We start from the raw sequence: 12,185 nt of genomic DNA, 5'->3' as shown, positions 1-12,185 counted from the left end.
TAAGGGATTAAGCTTTAAAGCCAAACTCGTCTTCTTGAACGTCGAGACAGGCAGGGCGGGGCGTGGGAGGGATCGAAGAAAGTCGTCCTAAATCGTCGTTTGATCTCGTGATTAATACCGTTGGCTTTACAAGTTGGCGGGATGAATAGAACGAAACCTGTAGATGGCCTCTGTATCGAGAGGATGGCTCGTGGAAAAGTGAACGTGACGTGGAACAAGATCGTCCTATTCTATCGCGAGGGACAGAAAAGAAAAACGACAATTCTACGATCAAAGTTGTCGTAGCTTTTCTCGCTCGAATATCGCGTCGCTTGTCGCAACAGAGCAAATGTCTTCGCTCTAATTCTTTTTAACAACGAATCGCAACGACAGCTAATTCCTAATTACCTTTACGCTGCCGTTTTAATCTTGATATCATTGCGAACGTCATGGTCTATCTGGCTCGATAATCATAGCTAGATTTTTAAGTATGAGCTTCGCGTGTTTTTTTTTTAATAACGTGGAATGTTTAATATTCTAATGACTTTTTATTGCAATGCAAAAATAACGCGGTGCGCTCTGCGAACTGCGTTATTCGTATTCAAATAGCAGAAAATAGGAATAGTATTTTAGAATTAAATATACGATGTTTCCACATGTAATGTTTACTCGCTCGTCTACTCGCTCAATTAATTAAGAGGGTTACCGTCAACATTTTGTAGAACTATGATCACGGACATTACGATCTTCCGGTAGAATTACGATCCGCATGAGGACTACAAGAGAGGATTAGGAGGGACAAGAGTCCTTTTCAAAGGAATAATTACTGTTTGCGCCATCTTGGATTACAGCGATTATATTTCACGACGTGAAATGGACTCTTAGGGATAAGCTCGCGTCACAAATGCTCCCTCTTCTTTTTTCAGGGTAAGCTTAATGAACAGCCAACGTGTATTCCAAATATTTCATTTTAATCCTATTCCACTCTCCGAGGGTGAATGTGCCCCTTCAACCTTCAGTATCTTAAACAATAAATCGCATAAAACGCTGCGATTACCGTCGTGTTTAATGTTCGTATCCGATGCCACGGTACGATTTCTTCAATGTAATAACGGAATCCGTTTTAACAATCTTGTTATGCTACCAGAATGAACAGAAAAATGGTAAGAGACTAAAGATTTTTCTCTCATATTTGTGCATCGTCCCGTTTGTTTAATTTTTATGTTTGCTTTGAAGTATTTCCTCGAAAATCGCATTCTCGAAAAATAAAAACTAGATTATTGTCCTCTGTGTTCTTTCAATTATTTGCGAGTTTTTAGTTTAGCTGATAAATTTCAGTTTATCATTCATTTTGTTACACGGATATAAAATATAAAGCGCGTAAACTTAATCAAAAAGGAAAAGACGTAATAGCTTCCATTTTAAATCGGAATACTAGCTTGTTTAAAAAATGCAGATTGAGATAAACTCTACTCTAGTCTCGCGTGTCGTGCAAGATGCAATTCTGGAAAAGCACGGTGAAATTGTAGGGAATAAAGGTGAATGACGTCTCTCATTTAATTGCGGACAGCTATTGCCGCGACTCACTTAAAATTGCCGCATCGAATTTCGCGTATTAAGCCGGTTGTCACAACTATCGGAAAGGCAGCAGAACCTGTCACAATAATACGGTTTCGATGTAAAAGTGGCAAATGGCGGCGAATCGACGTTATCGATGGTAAAATAAATGGAGCGGCGGCGCGTTGCTACGCTGGTAGTTAAAGTGCAAAACCTCGTACACCGATATTCCATAATTTCACGGAAAAAGTGAGGTGCGGAAACTTTCGTTGTATGATTTCCCAACGGTCGGCTTCTAAATAGGTATCGAAAACGGTGGATGCGTTTATTTTTTAATACCCCCGGGATTTTTCTTATTCATCCTACATGGCGGGGTGGTTGCGATAAAAAATTCAAGTACGATGGCTTTTGAAGAGCAAACAGACTTGCGAAAAGTAAACGTACTATTCTTGTAAACAGAATAATCTTTGATTCTAAGATCCTTGAAGTACGCTTTCATTATTGCAACCGTTTTAATAATAAACTACTGACTGCAAAGCGATTAATTTTAAATCTTTTTCTCGTTTTCTCTTTGCATTATTAATAACTTTATGAACAATCTTGTTTTTATGATCTGTAAAAATAGTTAAAAAAATTGTTTTTCAAAACAAAAATATCACACAGAATATATACTGTATAATAACTCTTCGTAATTGGCAAATAACGATAACGCTCTCGACAAATATTTTAGCAAAGATAATGTGTAATATAAATTCAACTTTGTGTTAGAATCGTAATCATTAAAAGTGAGATACAGGTAACTGTACAATAACTGTAAAATATTTGTTTTGATAGCTGAAAACGAGTCCCTTGATAATTTTAACAAAAGTGACTTTGAACGCGCTGCAAAGCAATCACGACGATAAGGGGTACACTTACGGTCGATAATTTCATCGCCGGTTGACTTCGCTTGACTACGATACGGTAATTAGGGAACGCAACACGGGCTGTTCCCTGTATTACTTGGCGCCCGTGTATTCAGGTCGAGATGCACGGACCTCTGAATGCACCACCGACAGACGACAGCCGGCAGATCGAAGATGCATCGCCAGAGTCATCCGATGTACGGGCTCCCCCCCCGTTGTAATGCGCTTACCGTATCACAACGGCAAGCAATTAGCCGGCTAATTGCAAGGAGGAAACGTTCCACTGTCTCTAATGTCCCATGCCCGGTGGAGTTCAATAGGCCTTTGTGTTGTTTATGCGGGGCAAACTTTGTTACCGGCCGTTTGATCGTCAAGCTGGGAAGATGTGGTAAGTGCCGACGTCGCTTTTCGCATTATTGTTTCAATTTTCGTCGCCAACAGTCAGCCCCCCTCCATCCCGTTGCGTTGGAATTTAACGAGCAACTTTGCACACTCAATAATCACATCGTAATTTTTAATTGGAAACAAAAGTATACAATGTACACACGTAATATCCAAAAAATTCATGACAGATTATCTGATAATTTTGAAGTTGATTTTTCTTTACAGAAAATGTCAAGCCACATATTGTAATTTCTTTAATCTTCAACTGTAAAGTATCTTGATAAATCACAAACTGAAATTCAGAAAAATTATTATGCATTTAAATGTAGTAAATGAATAATGAAATTGTTTATTGAACTGGATACAAGCAGTTAATTCATAAATAGCATTTCTTTTACTTATCTTGTTGGAATTCAAAAATTTAAATCAGTAAAACATAAAAGCTTGCATAATTCGAAGTAAAAAGAACATTTTAAAGCAGACTAATCTAGGTAATTCTAGTGTAAAATTCATAGATAGATTTGAGCTCGGTATACCATTAACTTGGTAAGTTCCATTATTAGCGAGAATAAAGGATCTAAATTAAAGTTTCTGAACATCAAATTTGCATTAATCTATCCATCGTATCTTATTAAAGCATAATTAGTCTATCTACATTATATACATTAGTCATATACGGTGCTCGTACATCAGTCAAATATAGTACATATATTAGTCTATCTATTATATAATTATTTATCTTGTAATTATTACAATAATTGAGTGTTACTAATTTTTTCTGCCTTTTTTACGATCCGGCAATTATTTTAATAAATTAAGTAAATTAATGAAAATAAGTTGCAACAATTCTTATTTTGATTTTTTGATTTCTTAAAATTGTACAATTTAATCAAATAAACATTTAAAGGGTACTATTAGTAAATTAAGTGTAAATTTAACTTACATACATATTTTTTTTTTCGATCAAACTGAAGATAAATTTTATTCTTTAAACGTTAGACTTGATACGGTACGACAGTCCATTTATTGCAATTAATGTAAAACACAAGAGACAGAATATTCGATGTATGTTTTTATATAGTTATTATTCCGGCGTGAAAACAGCTCGGTTAACGGTGCAACCTCAGTGTTTGCTTTTTCGAAGTACACCGCGCGCCGTTACACCCGTGCATACACAAGTCATCGTGCTATCATTCGTTCGCGAATATCCGAACGAATAAATAGAATGACATGATCGCTCCGTGTCGTATTCTGGGAAAAAGGTATGGTTATAATCCCCTTTGCTGCCGACGATTAAGTAATCAAATTATTTGGATTGCTCGTAACCCTAATTTTACTTTTTCAAGTTAACCCTGTGTAATTAAAAATTGCAATTAGCTATTCTGTCTGTTTCAAAGATTTTTAAGTTATACTAGTAAAATTTCTTAATTAATTCCATCGATATCTTGTTATGCAAAGATCATTTTTACTTGAGTGACACTAACCAAAATATTAAGTTGCTCAACTATAAAAAAATGGTAAAAATTTTTCCCAGAGTATCGTCGCATTATTTTTTGAAAGATGACCGTAATAAGTATTAAAACATGCTCTACAAATAATTGAAGATTAATGCGATCAACTGACAACTTGGATAACTTGTCAAAGTAGATATTCCAGCATCGGCACACATTTAATAAGTACAGGATTATTAATATTTTGACAGATGAATGTAGGTGTTTCACGGTGCATATATCAGAAATTCACGTATATTCCAATATGTGCATATAAATTCAAGCGTTAAGGAATTAATGACTGCGTGTACAGTCGTAATTAAACTTATGTTTTAATATTTATCGATCGCGTAAATTTTATGTTTGTCCATTAGTAATTCGTAAGCCTTAGTTTGCAAGAGATTTACCAGCTGTAATATTCCTAATTTCTCAAATATAACAAATCTCGAGCAAGTAAATTCATATAATTTCGTATAATCCTTCCGCGTTATTTTCTAACATTTTCCGTTATGTAATAAAGTGCTCACTGTGCGTTATGCCATAAAATTCTTAATTTTATATGTATATATATATATTTTTAGAATATATATATTTTATATGTTTTTTTAATGAAACAGGGGTTATTATACATTTCGTGAACACAAAAAAATAAATTATATAATGCAGAGTTATATGACATTTGTATTAAATATATTTTAAATTATTTTGATAAATGCTGAAAATCAGATGAAGTGTGATATATTATAAAATTAGATTTATTTTTACAAAAGTAAATTTACAAGAAATTTTAAAAAAGTATTATATTTTTAATTATAAATATAAATTATTTGATCTATTAAAAATCATATAATTATCGTGTGTAATATAATATTAATTACACTATATCAAAATTATTTAACATGAAAAATTTACATTATTGATATTAAAATTATTTGATATCATAAAAGATGTAAAATTATGCACAATTTTATAATGTTCCTGAAAAACATATGTTTGTGTGTAATAATTCAAATATTAATGTTAACTATTAAGTGAAAGTTAATTAGCATATAAACAGGTTTCCGCGACTTTATTTCCGATTTATTTCAATTAGCGAATTAATTCGTAGCGGCGCGTTATAGAAAACGCTTGGGATCGTTAGTCAATGCCGCGAATTTGTACGTTGGCGTGATAAACGTGCACGAGCGTATATACATATCCACTGAAATATATCTGTACACGCCGCGTGATGGGCACGCGTGTGCGTGAAACACCGGTGCGCGTGAGTGGAGTTTTGGCGGACTCGGTTAAAGCAGACTCGCCAGCTAATGGACGTCCGGTATTTCGCGGTGAATTAAGCTTCGAACGGGCAGAAAGGTCGACGTGGCGTGTACTGTGCCGTGGCATCGGTTGCGGAGAGTCGAATTTCCCGTATCCCCAGTATATACCCGATTACTTAAATCCACGGGCACGGCGTATGTGCTCACAAACCGCATCATGAAAATAGAGGAGTCATTGACGTTCTCTGGCCAGGTTAGTCGGCACAGAGTCGTAAACGCCAGAAATTAATGGCTACGAGATTGACGATCGCCACAATTTCTGCAAACACTAATACCAAATTTCTTGAATGTAAATATTCCAAACAAAAGCAAACTTGGAATTTTGTCGTGCGACGGAAACGAGATGCGTTGCGCAAACCGAGAGTTACGTTTGTTTTTGAAACACAAAAAAATTTCGACGAAATATTTTTTGCCTCTTTATTACACTCATCTACAAAGCGTTACGCACTTTTATTACTATATCATCGACATTCAATCACGGTTTTTACGAGCATTGCGTTTCTCGCAATTTCAATTAATTTATCACTGTGATTTCACGGAATTCGGGTAAAAATCAACGGCGAAATTCGTTCGTTAAGCTAGTGCGAGAGTTAATAAAACGCTATAAAAGGGATTAAACAGATGGAATATAGGTACGGGACATATCGACTATTGGATGTGCCCATGACATAGTGTAAATTAGAAACATTGGTAATTCGTCGTGCAGGATTTTTCGTGACTTCAAATAGTTTCGTGCGGCGCGACACGGCGCAATGGCGTGCATTTAACGTGGATTCGGCCACAGAATTATGGACAACGTTATCTCGGATAGTAGGTGTTAATGAAATTTGCGGATCATAGCTTTTCTGGCCCCAGGAGGCAACCGGATGCCAGACAGCCTTTGTCAGACTCGACGTGGCACGTTGATAGTGCAGTTAGTTGTTTCACCCGGTCGTATACGAAGGTCCATTGTACCTTCCGCGTCGATTATATTATTGTATTGTGTGTACGTGTTATCTTCAATAATTTCAATAGGCTTTGTGATTGTTTCTATCAAATTTATCATAAAATTGCAAAAATAACAAATCATAAAAAGGAATGTTGCGGGAACTATGCTCGCAACCATAAAAAAATTAACAGAGAGTAAAATAATGATAAAAATTAAATTAATTAAAGAACCTTGGAAATACATAATATGTATTTATTACGATAGCCATCGTTCTTTTTTAAGCTCTACGCTTATTAAAATTATTCACAACAATAAATTACAGGAAACAAAAGCGAAAAAAATACTTTTCTATATTTATCGACATTTACATTACTGTAACTGTACATAACGAAGGTACTTGGCAGTTTATGAAATTGTGCAAACTTTTCCCGAGACATCGTTAATGTTGCATCGTGCAGTATTTTTCGCGCGTGTTTTTCCCTCGATATAAGGACAATTCTTTATCCGCGTCCAAGCCCCGCGAGAAGCTTAACCTTTTTACGAGACGTAAACAGCGTTACAAGAAATAAAATATGTTTACCAGCTTTATTAAAACAATGCAACCGGCGGGCACACGAACGCAGGGTAATGTTGCACGGCTACTCGTCTGGTCAGGGGACGTGGTTGTAAATTCGCGGATCCAACGGTGAACCCATATTCTTAAGTAATTCATGACCGGGCGCGCTGTTTACGCGAATGCTTTTATTTCTCACTCTCGCATTCTCTGGCATACCCGCTGTTGAGCCTCGTTTGCGGCTGTTTCTTCCCTCACAATGCCTAGATCGGCGAGAAGAGTTGAACAATAAGGAAAAAAATAAATTTATGAGATTTTTTAAAATTTGTATCAAAAATAAATTTTAGAAATTTATGAATTCACTTTTGCTTTGTGTTTCCAAATCTGAATAATTAAATCGCTTTTTGCGCGCAAAGCATTCAACGTGCAAAACTAAACTGTTTTTTTAACGATAGATTTGATTTTCATAGTTTTTCGTTAGATCAGGAAGAAATTTATCGTCAAAAATGTGTATAGAGCGAGATAGAAGCAAAAATCGATTGCTTCGTTACATTGTGGCGAGATCAATGTTGGCGAACGAATCACTTTTATTCCTCCGATGAATAGAGACAATAAGATAGAATAATACGGCTTCCGTGTACACTTCTGCTGTCGATCGTACGTCTGATAGATCGTGAATTCACAAGAAAAGAAGCCACTTGTGTAAAAATCACGGCATCTTCGCTTCCGCGCGATGGAAGTAAAAAATGTGACGTTTCAATTCTTATCGTGAAAAAAATGACGCAACAGCAACCATAGCGCGTTCTTCCTAAAAAACCTATATACGTCCTCTCTCTTTTTTATGTTATATAGAAGAGCGGTAGTATCTTTGTATTTTCATGCTACAACAGATTCAATCTACCATTTTATGTTCATAAAAAAATGAGTGTATTAGATAAACAGATATTTATGTGTAAGTTGTAAATAGATGTTGTGAGACGCAGCCGTCTAACAATTTATGAGAAATTTCTTTTATTATACGGATCTTGAAGTTGAATCGTTCAGAAATATATTATTATTAAACAATTCTATAACAATACACATACTTGATTATTTTTGATTGCATACCGCGGTATTTGAGCATAAACTGTAACGCTGAAAATAGATATTCTTATTAATAAAATTTGTAATAACAGATGATTTTCTGTATTTTGTGGTATACAATTTGCCATACAAGTCTTGCTTTCGATAGATATCGGAAACGGATAACAGATAACCGTGATTCAAGTCTACCAAGTTGATACGTGTATCGATAAAGGGGGGAAGTGAAACGTTGCCGAATAATGCGAAAGAGGAAATCTCGAAATCGCCGATAATATCCTGAAATCGTCTTCATATATCGTCTCCACTTTGGCACTATTATCGAAATCATTCCCAGATATTTTTTCCGCGAAATCTGCTGAGTAGCTCGTGGGAACCTTTCGATCGTGAGAAATTGGAACCAGGACGTTGCTATCGAAGCCCCGAGCAAAAGGGAAAAATAAAGGACAAAGAGGAAGCTCCAGACAAGCGTGGCAAAGCGCGGAATCTCTCCATCAAAAGCTCAACAAAAGCTTGCTCGGAGCTTGGGCACGATAGAAGGCTGGCGTGAAGGAAAGAGCGAAAGAGGACTATACCGAAGAAACGCCAGCTAATGTCTGAGATGCGTCAGCGTATGAGAGGGGACAGAGAGGGGAACCCGATAGTGAGCACGGGGAAGTCGAAAGAAAGACAGATCGATGAAATGCATAAAAGGCGCGAGATTGAATGCAAAACAGTTAGCGATCAATTTTCGCGTTAAGAGAGGAATTTTGAAAGTAAACTAATTTCCGAGCAGTTTTTGTTTAAGCTCGTAACAAAAATAACTTTCCGACTTTCGCATCGATGGTCGTGAAACGTGCAGTGTACTTACAAAGTAAAGATTTCCATTAAATTTATTAAAAATGACGACAAATAATTGCTCGGGCGATAAAATTACGATCCAAAGTCCAGTGAAACATGAAATCAGTAAAAGATCCGCATCCTCGTGCATCTTAAATATTTTCAAACTAGAGGTCAATTTTGTTCGAATGGAGTTCATTAAACCAATGGCTTAACCAATAAAGTCAGTTGGCAGCTTCGCGCAATCGGTCATAAGGCGATCTTGTGGCTCTGAGCTTTTGGCAAAACTTGCAACGGACGTGGCGCAGAAGCCGCGAGCTTGGGAAAATAGTTCGGAAGCTCTTTAATGACCCCCTTCATTTTCGGACCGGTTCGATCGATCGGAAAACTATTAGCGAGTCCACGTTCAGCAGACGGAGGAAGTAAATATCCTTGGCTTTCGCTGAGGTTCGCTTATTGACGATCTCCTCCGTCAGGGTGATTCCGCGTATGCGAATCATTTTTCATAAGAGAAACGAGAGATTATTTCGCGCGGGGCAGGTTGCTGCGGAAGGGAGATAAAACGCGAGAGCGATCGATAAATATATTTTTTTACGCTCCAAGTTTTACGCTCCAAAAATTGGAAACTGATATAAATTTGATGAGCTTAATTTTCAACCCGCGAGAAGAGGCCTTATATTAATCATCGTGTTATTTTAAACAAACAAGTATATAACGCATCGAAGTTTAAACGCATCGAATTTTACTGAAAATTAAATGCAATTGCTTGGTCTCTCCTCATGTTTTGCTATGACACGGAGAAAATCGAATAGCCGAAAAACCGCTTCTGCTTGCGAAGAGGCGAAAACGAGAGGATGTTCGAACGACAAGCAGGAAGACGAAGGCCCGAGGCCAGCATATTTTTCAGAAGAATGAAAAAACATTGCGCTTTCTCTCCGGAAAGCGATAGGTGGATCAGCGTAGGGAACCCGAGCTCTCCGGCACCTCGCCCTTTTTATTATTCATGAAAATCACGTTGCCGTTGCTTTCTCACGCGGTTTATATCGCGTCCGATATATAGACTATAGAGAAAGAGGGGTTGGCACCCTTGTCCGGCTGTATCGGAGAGACGCTTTCAGAAAGCGTCACGTGTACGCGACGCCGTTGCGGTGCATTAAGCGATATCGCAACGTTTCCCTCCCGTGGAAAATCACGATTATAAAAACGGCGAGTCAATGTGACTCGCACGATCATGAATTTTCGACGAGGTTTAAAACAAATATTTCGCTAGGAATAGTTGAAATACGTATTTCGTCGGGAATCGATCATCCTGCGCCGATAAAATATCAAGTAGCATAAATTCAAGTATATAAAATCCGAGTTACAAATTTTCATAATATTATAAATACTCGAACGTTACTTTTAAGGTAAAATTACAGCTATGCAAAAACTAATGATTTTATAATAACTTTCGCTTATACAATTCTTGTTTCTCTCTCTCCGTTTCGACATGTGATTCTCTTCTCGTGTCGGTCTTATCTTTTTCGGAAAAATTCAATCCGTCCCAATGTCCGAGAGAACTCGCCGAAAAATAGATAAAGTCATCCGTTATAATTCTATGATGCGCGACAAAGGATTGAAGGTACACAAACGTGTAGTAGGTTACTGTTCGAGTCTGTCGTTCGGGCATCCGTATTCCCGGGGAGTTGGCAATTTCGCCATCCCACGATTCGATACAATTCCGACTGTTTCGTGAGGACGCGTATCCTTAACGAGCCAGTAAAAGGAGCTCGAGGGTGGAAATTTCGTTCTGAAAGGAGAGAGTAGACGAAAGTGCGAGAGAGGGAAAAGAATGGAGGAAGATAAAGTGAGAACGAGAGAGATGAAAGGGGATAAAAATGAGGAAGAGAAACGGTAGACGTATAAGCTGTTAGCTTGCAGGCAACTGATTGTAACGAATAGGTATAAGGGAAGATGACTAGGCTACTGTAAGAGGGAGAGAACGAATGGCACCTAGTCAGGGAATCTGCTTGTAATGGCATTTGTAGTCGCTTACGAGGGGAAACAGCTGCTTATTTGTACATTCTACGGACATCCGTTTTTCCTATGGCAGGACTCTTGCGACCCTTTTCTGCCCTCTTCGAGAGTTCACCTATAGGTTTCTCTCCTCTTTTTCATCGTACGTTTCGCGCGTTTCGGGAACGTCTTCCCTCGCATGATGCATTGGGTTCTGCTCGAACTGACATATTTTTCGGAAGCTTTGCGAGTGTGAAGCGCAAAAACGGCGATAGCCGGCATCGAGAAGCGAAGAGCGGGAGAAAAAAAAATTGGAGAAAAAGTATCCAGAGGCTCGTGAAAAGAGCGACGCGAACCCTCCGACGGCGGATACGGCCTACAGTTGGTCGAATTATTTGTTCTTTCCATAAGAACGACAGCAACAACGATACGAGAGAAAGGAGTGGTTAATTTTTCAACGGACCTGCCGTATTCTTTCTCTTTTTTCCTTTTTCACCCGTACCCCCTGTCGGCCGTGTCCCTCGAACGAATAATTCCGAGGTACGAGTTGGGAATTTATAATTATACCGGTGCTGTGTAATTGGATTTCTTTCTTTTTTTCCCTCTCCTTCCTTCTCTGCCACACTCCGCCCTCCTTTTTCGGAAAACATCGCTCAGTTCAGCGTTTCTCTTTATATCGGAAAGCCGATTAATAAGAGCTCTGGCTCGACCGACGGAAAAGTTCCCAATTATTCATCGCGATCGTCTGAGCGAGCACGGCCGATGTCCGGCGAAAGGTAAAAGCGAATCGGCGTCTCTCCCTCTCTCGATATTGCTTTAACAGGCGTAACGATCGTTACGCCGCGGCCGCGTGCGAAATGGCCGATCCTTTTAAAGTGATTGGCGGAACCGGTGGCGATGGTGGCGGTCGCACGGGCACCACCGACCGTGCTCTTTTAATTCGCTTTTTGCAGTCCCTTTTGCCGCCCCGCTCATACCTGGAGATTACCACTTAATGCCGCCGCTCGGCCGACAGTTCCGTAAAACAACCCCCTGCTGTTCGTTCTCTCTCTCTCTCTCTCTCTCTCTCTCTCTCTCTCTCTTTTCGCGGTCAGACGTCGAGATTGGAAAACGTTAGCGCACGAAGCGGATTTAACAGAATTTCCAAATTTATTATAGCCGCCGGGAGTATAATGG

At 38.4% G+C, this 12,185-nt stretch overlaps 1 protein-coding gene across 10 annotated transcripts in view; it reads right to left on the bottom strand.

The window, feature by feature from the left end:
* The window catches only part of LOC105840160 (tyrosine-protein phosphatase Lar), a 403,816-nt gene that overhangs the window by 48,352 nt on the left and 343,279 nt on the right, over positions 1 to 12,185 (bottom strand). The window lies entirely within an intron of this gene.

The sequence above is a fragment of the Monomorium pharaonis genome, chromosome 6 (assembly GCF_013373865.1).
Source record: "Monomorium pharaonis isolate MP-MQ-018 chromosome 6, ASM1337386v2, whole genome shotgun sequence".
Lineage (NCBI taxonomy): Eukaryota > Metazoa > Arthropoda > Insecta > Hymenoptera > Formicidae > Monomorium > Monomorium pharaonis.
This window is presented reverse-complemented; position numbering and strand designations above follow the sequence as displayed.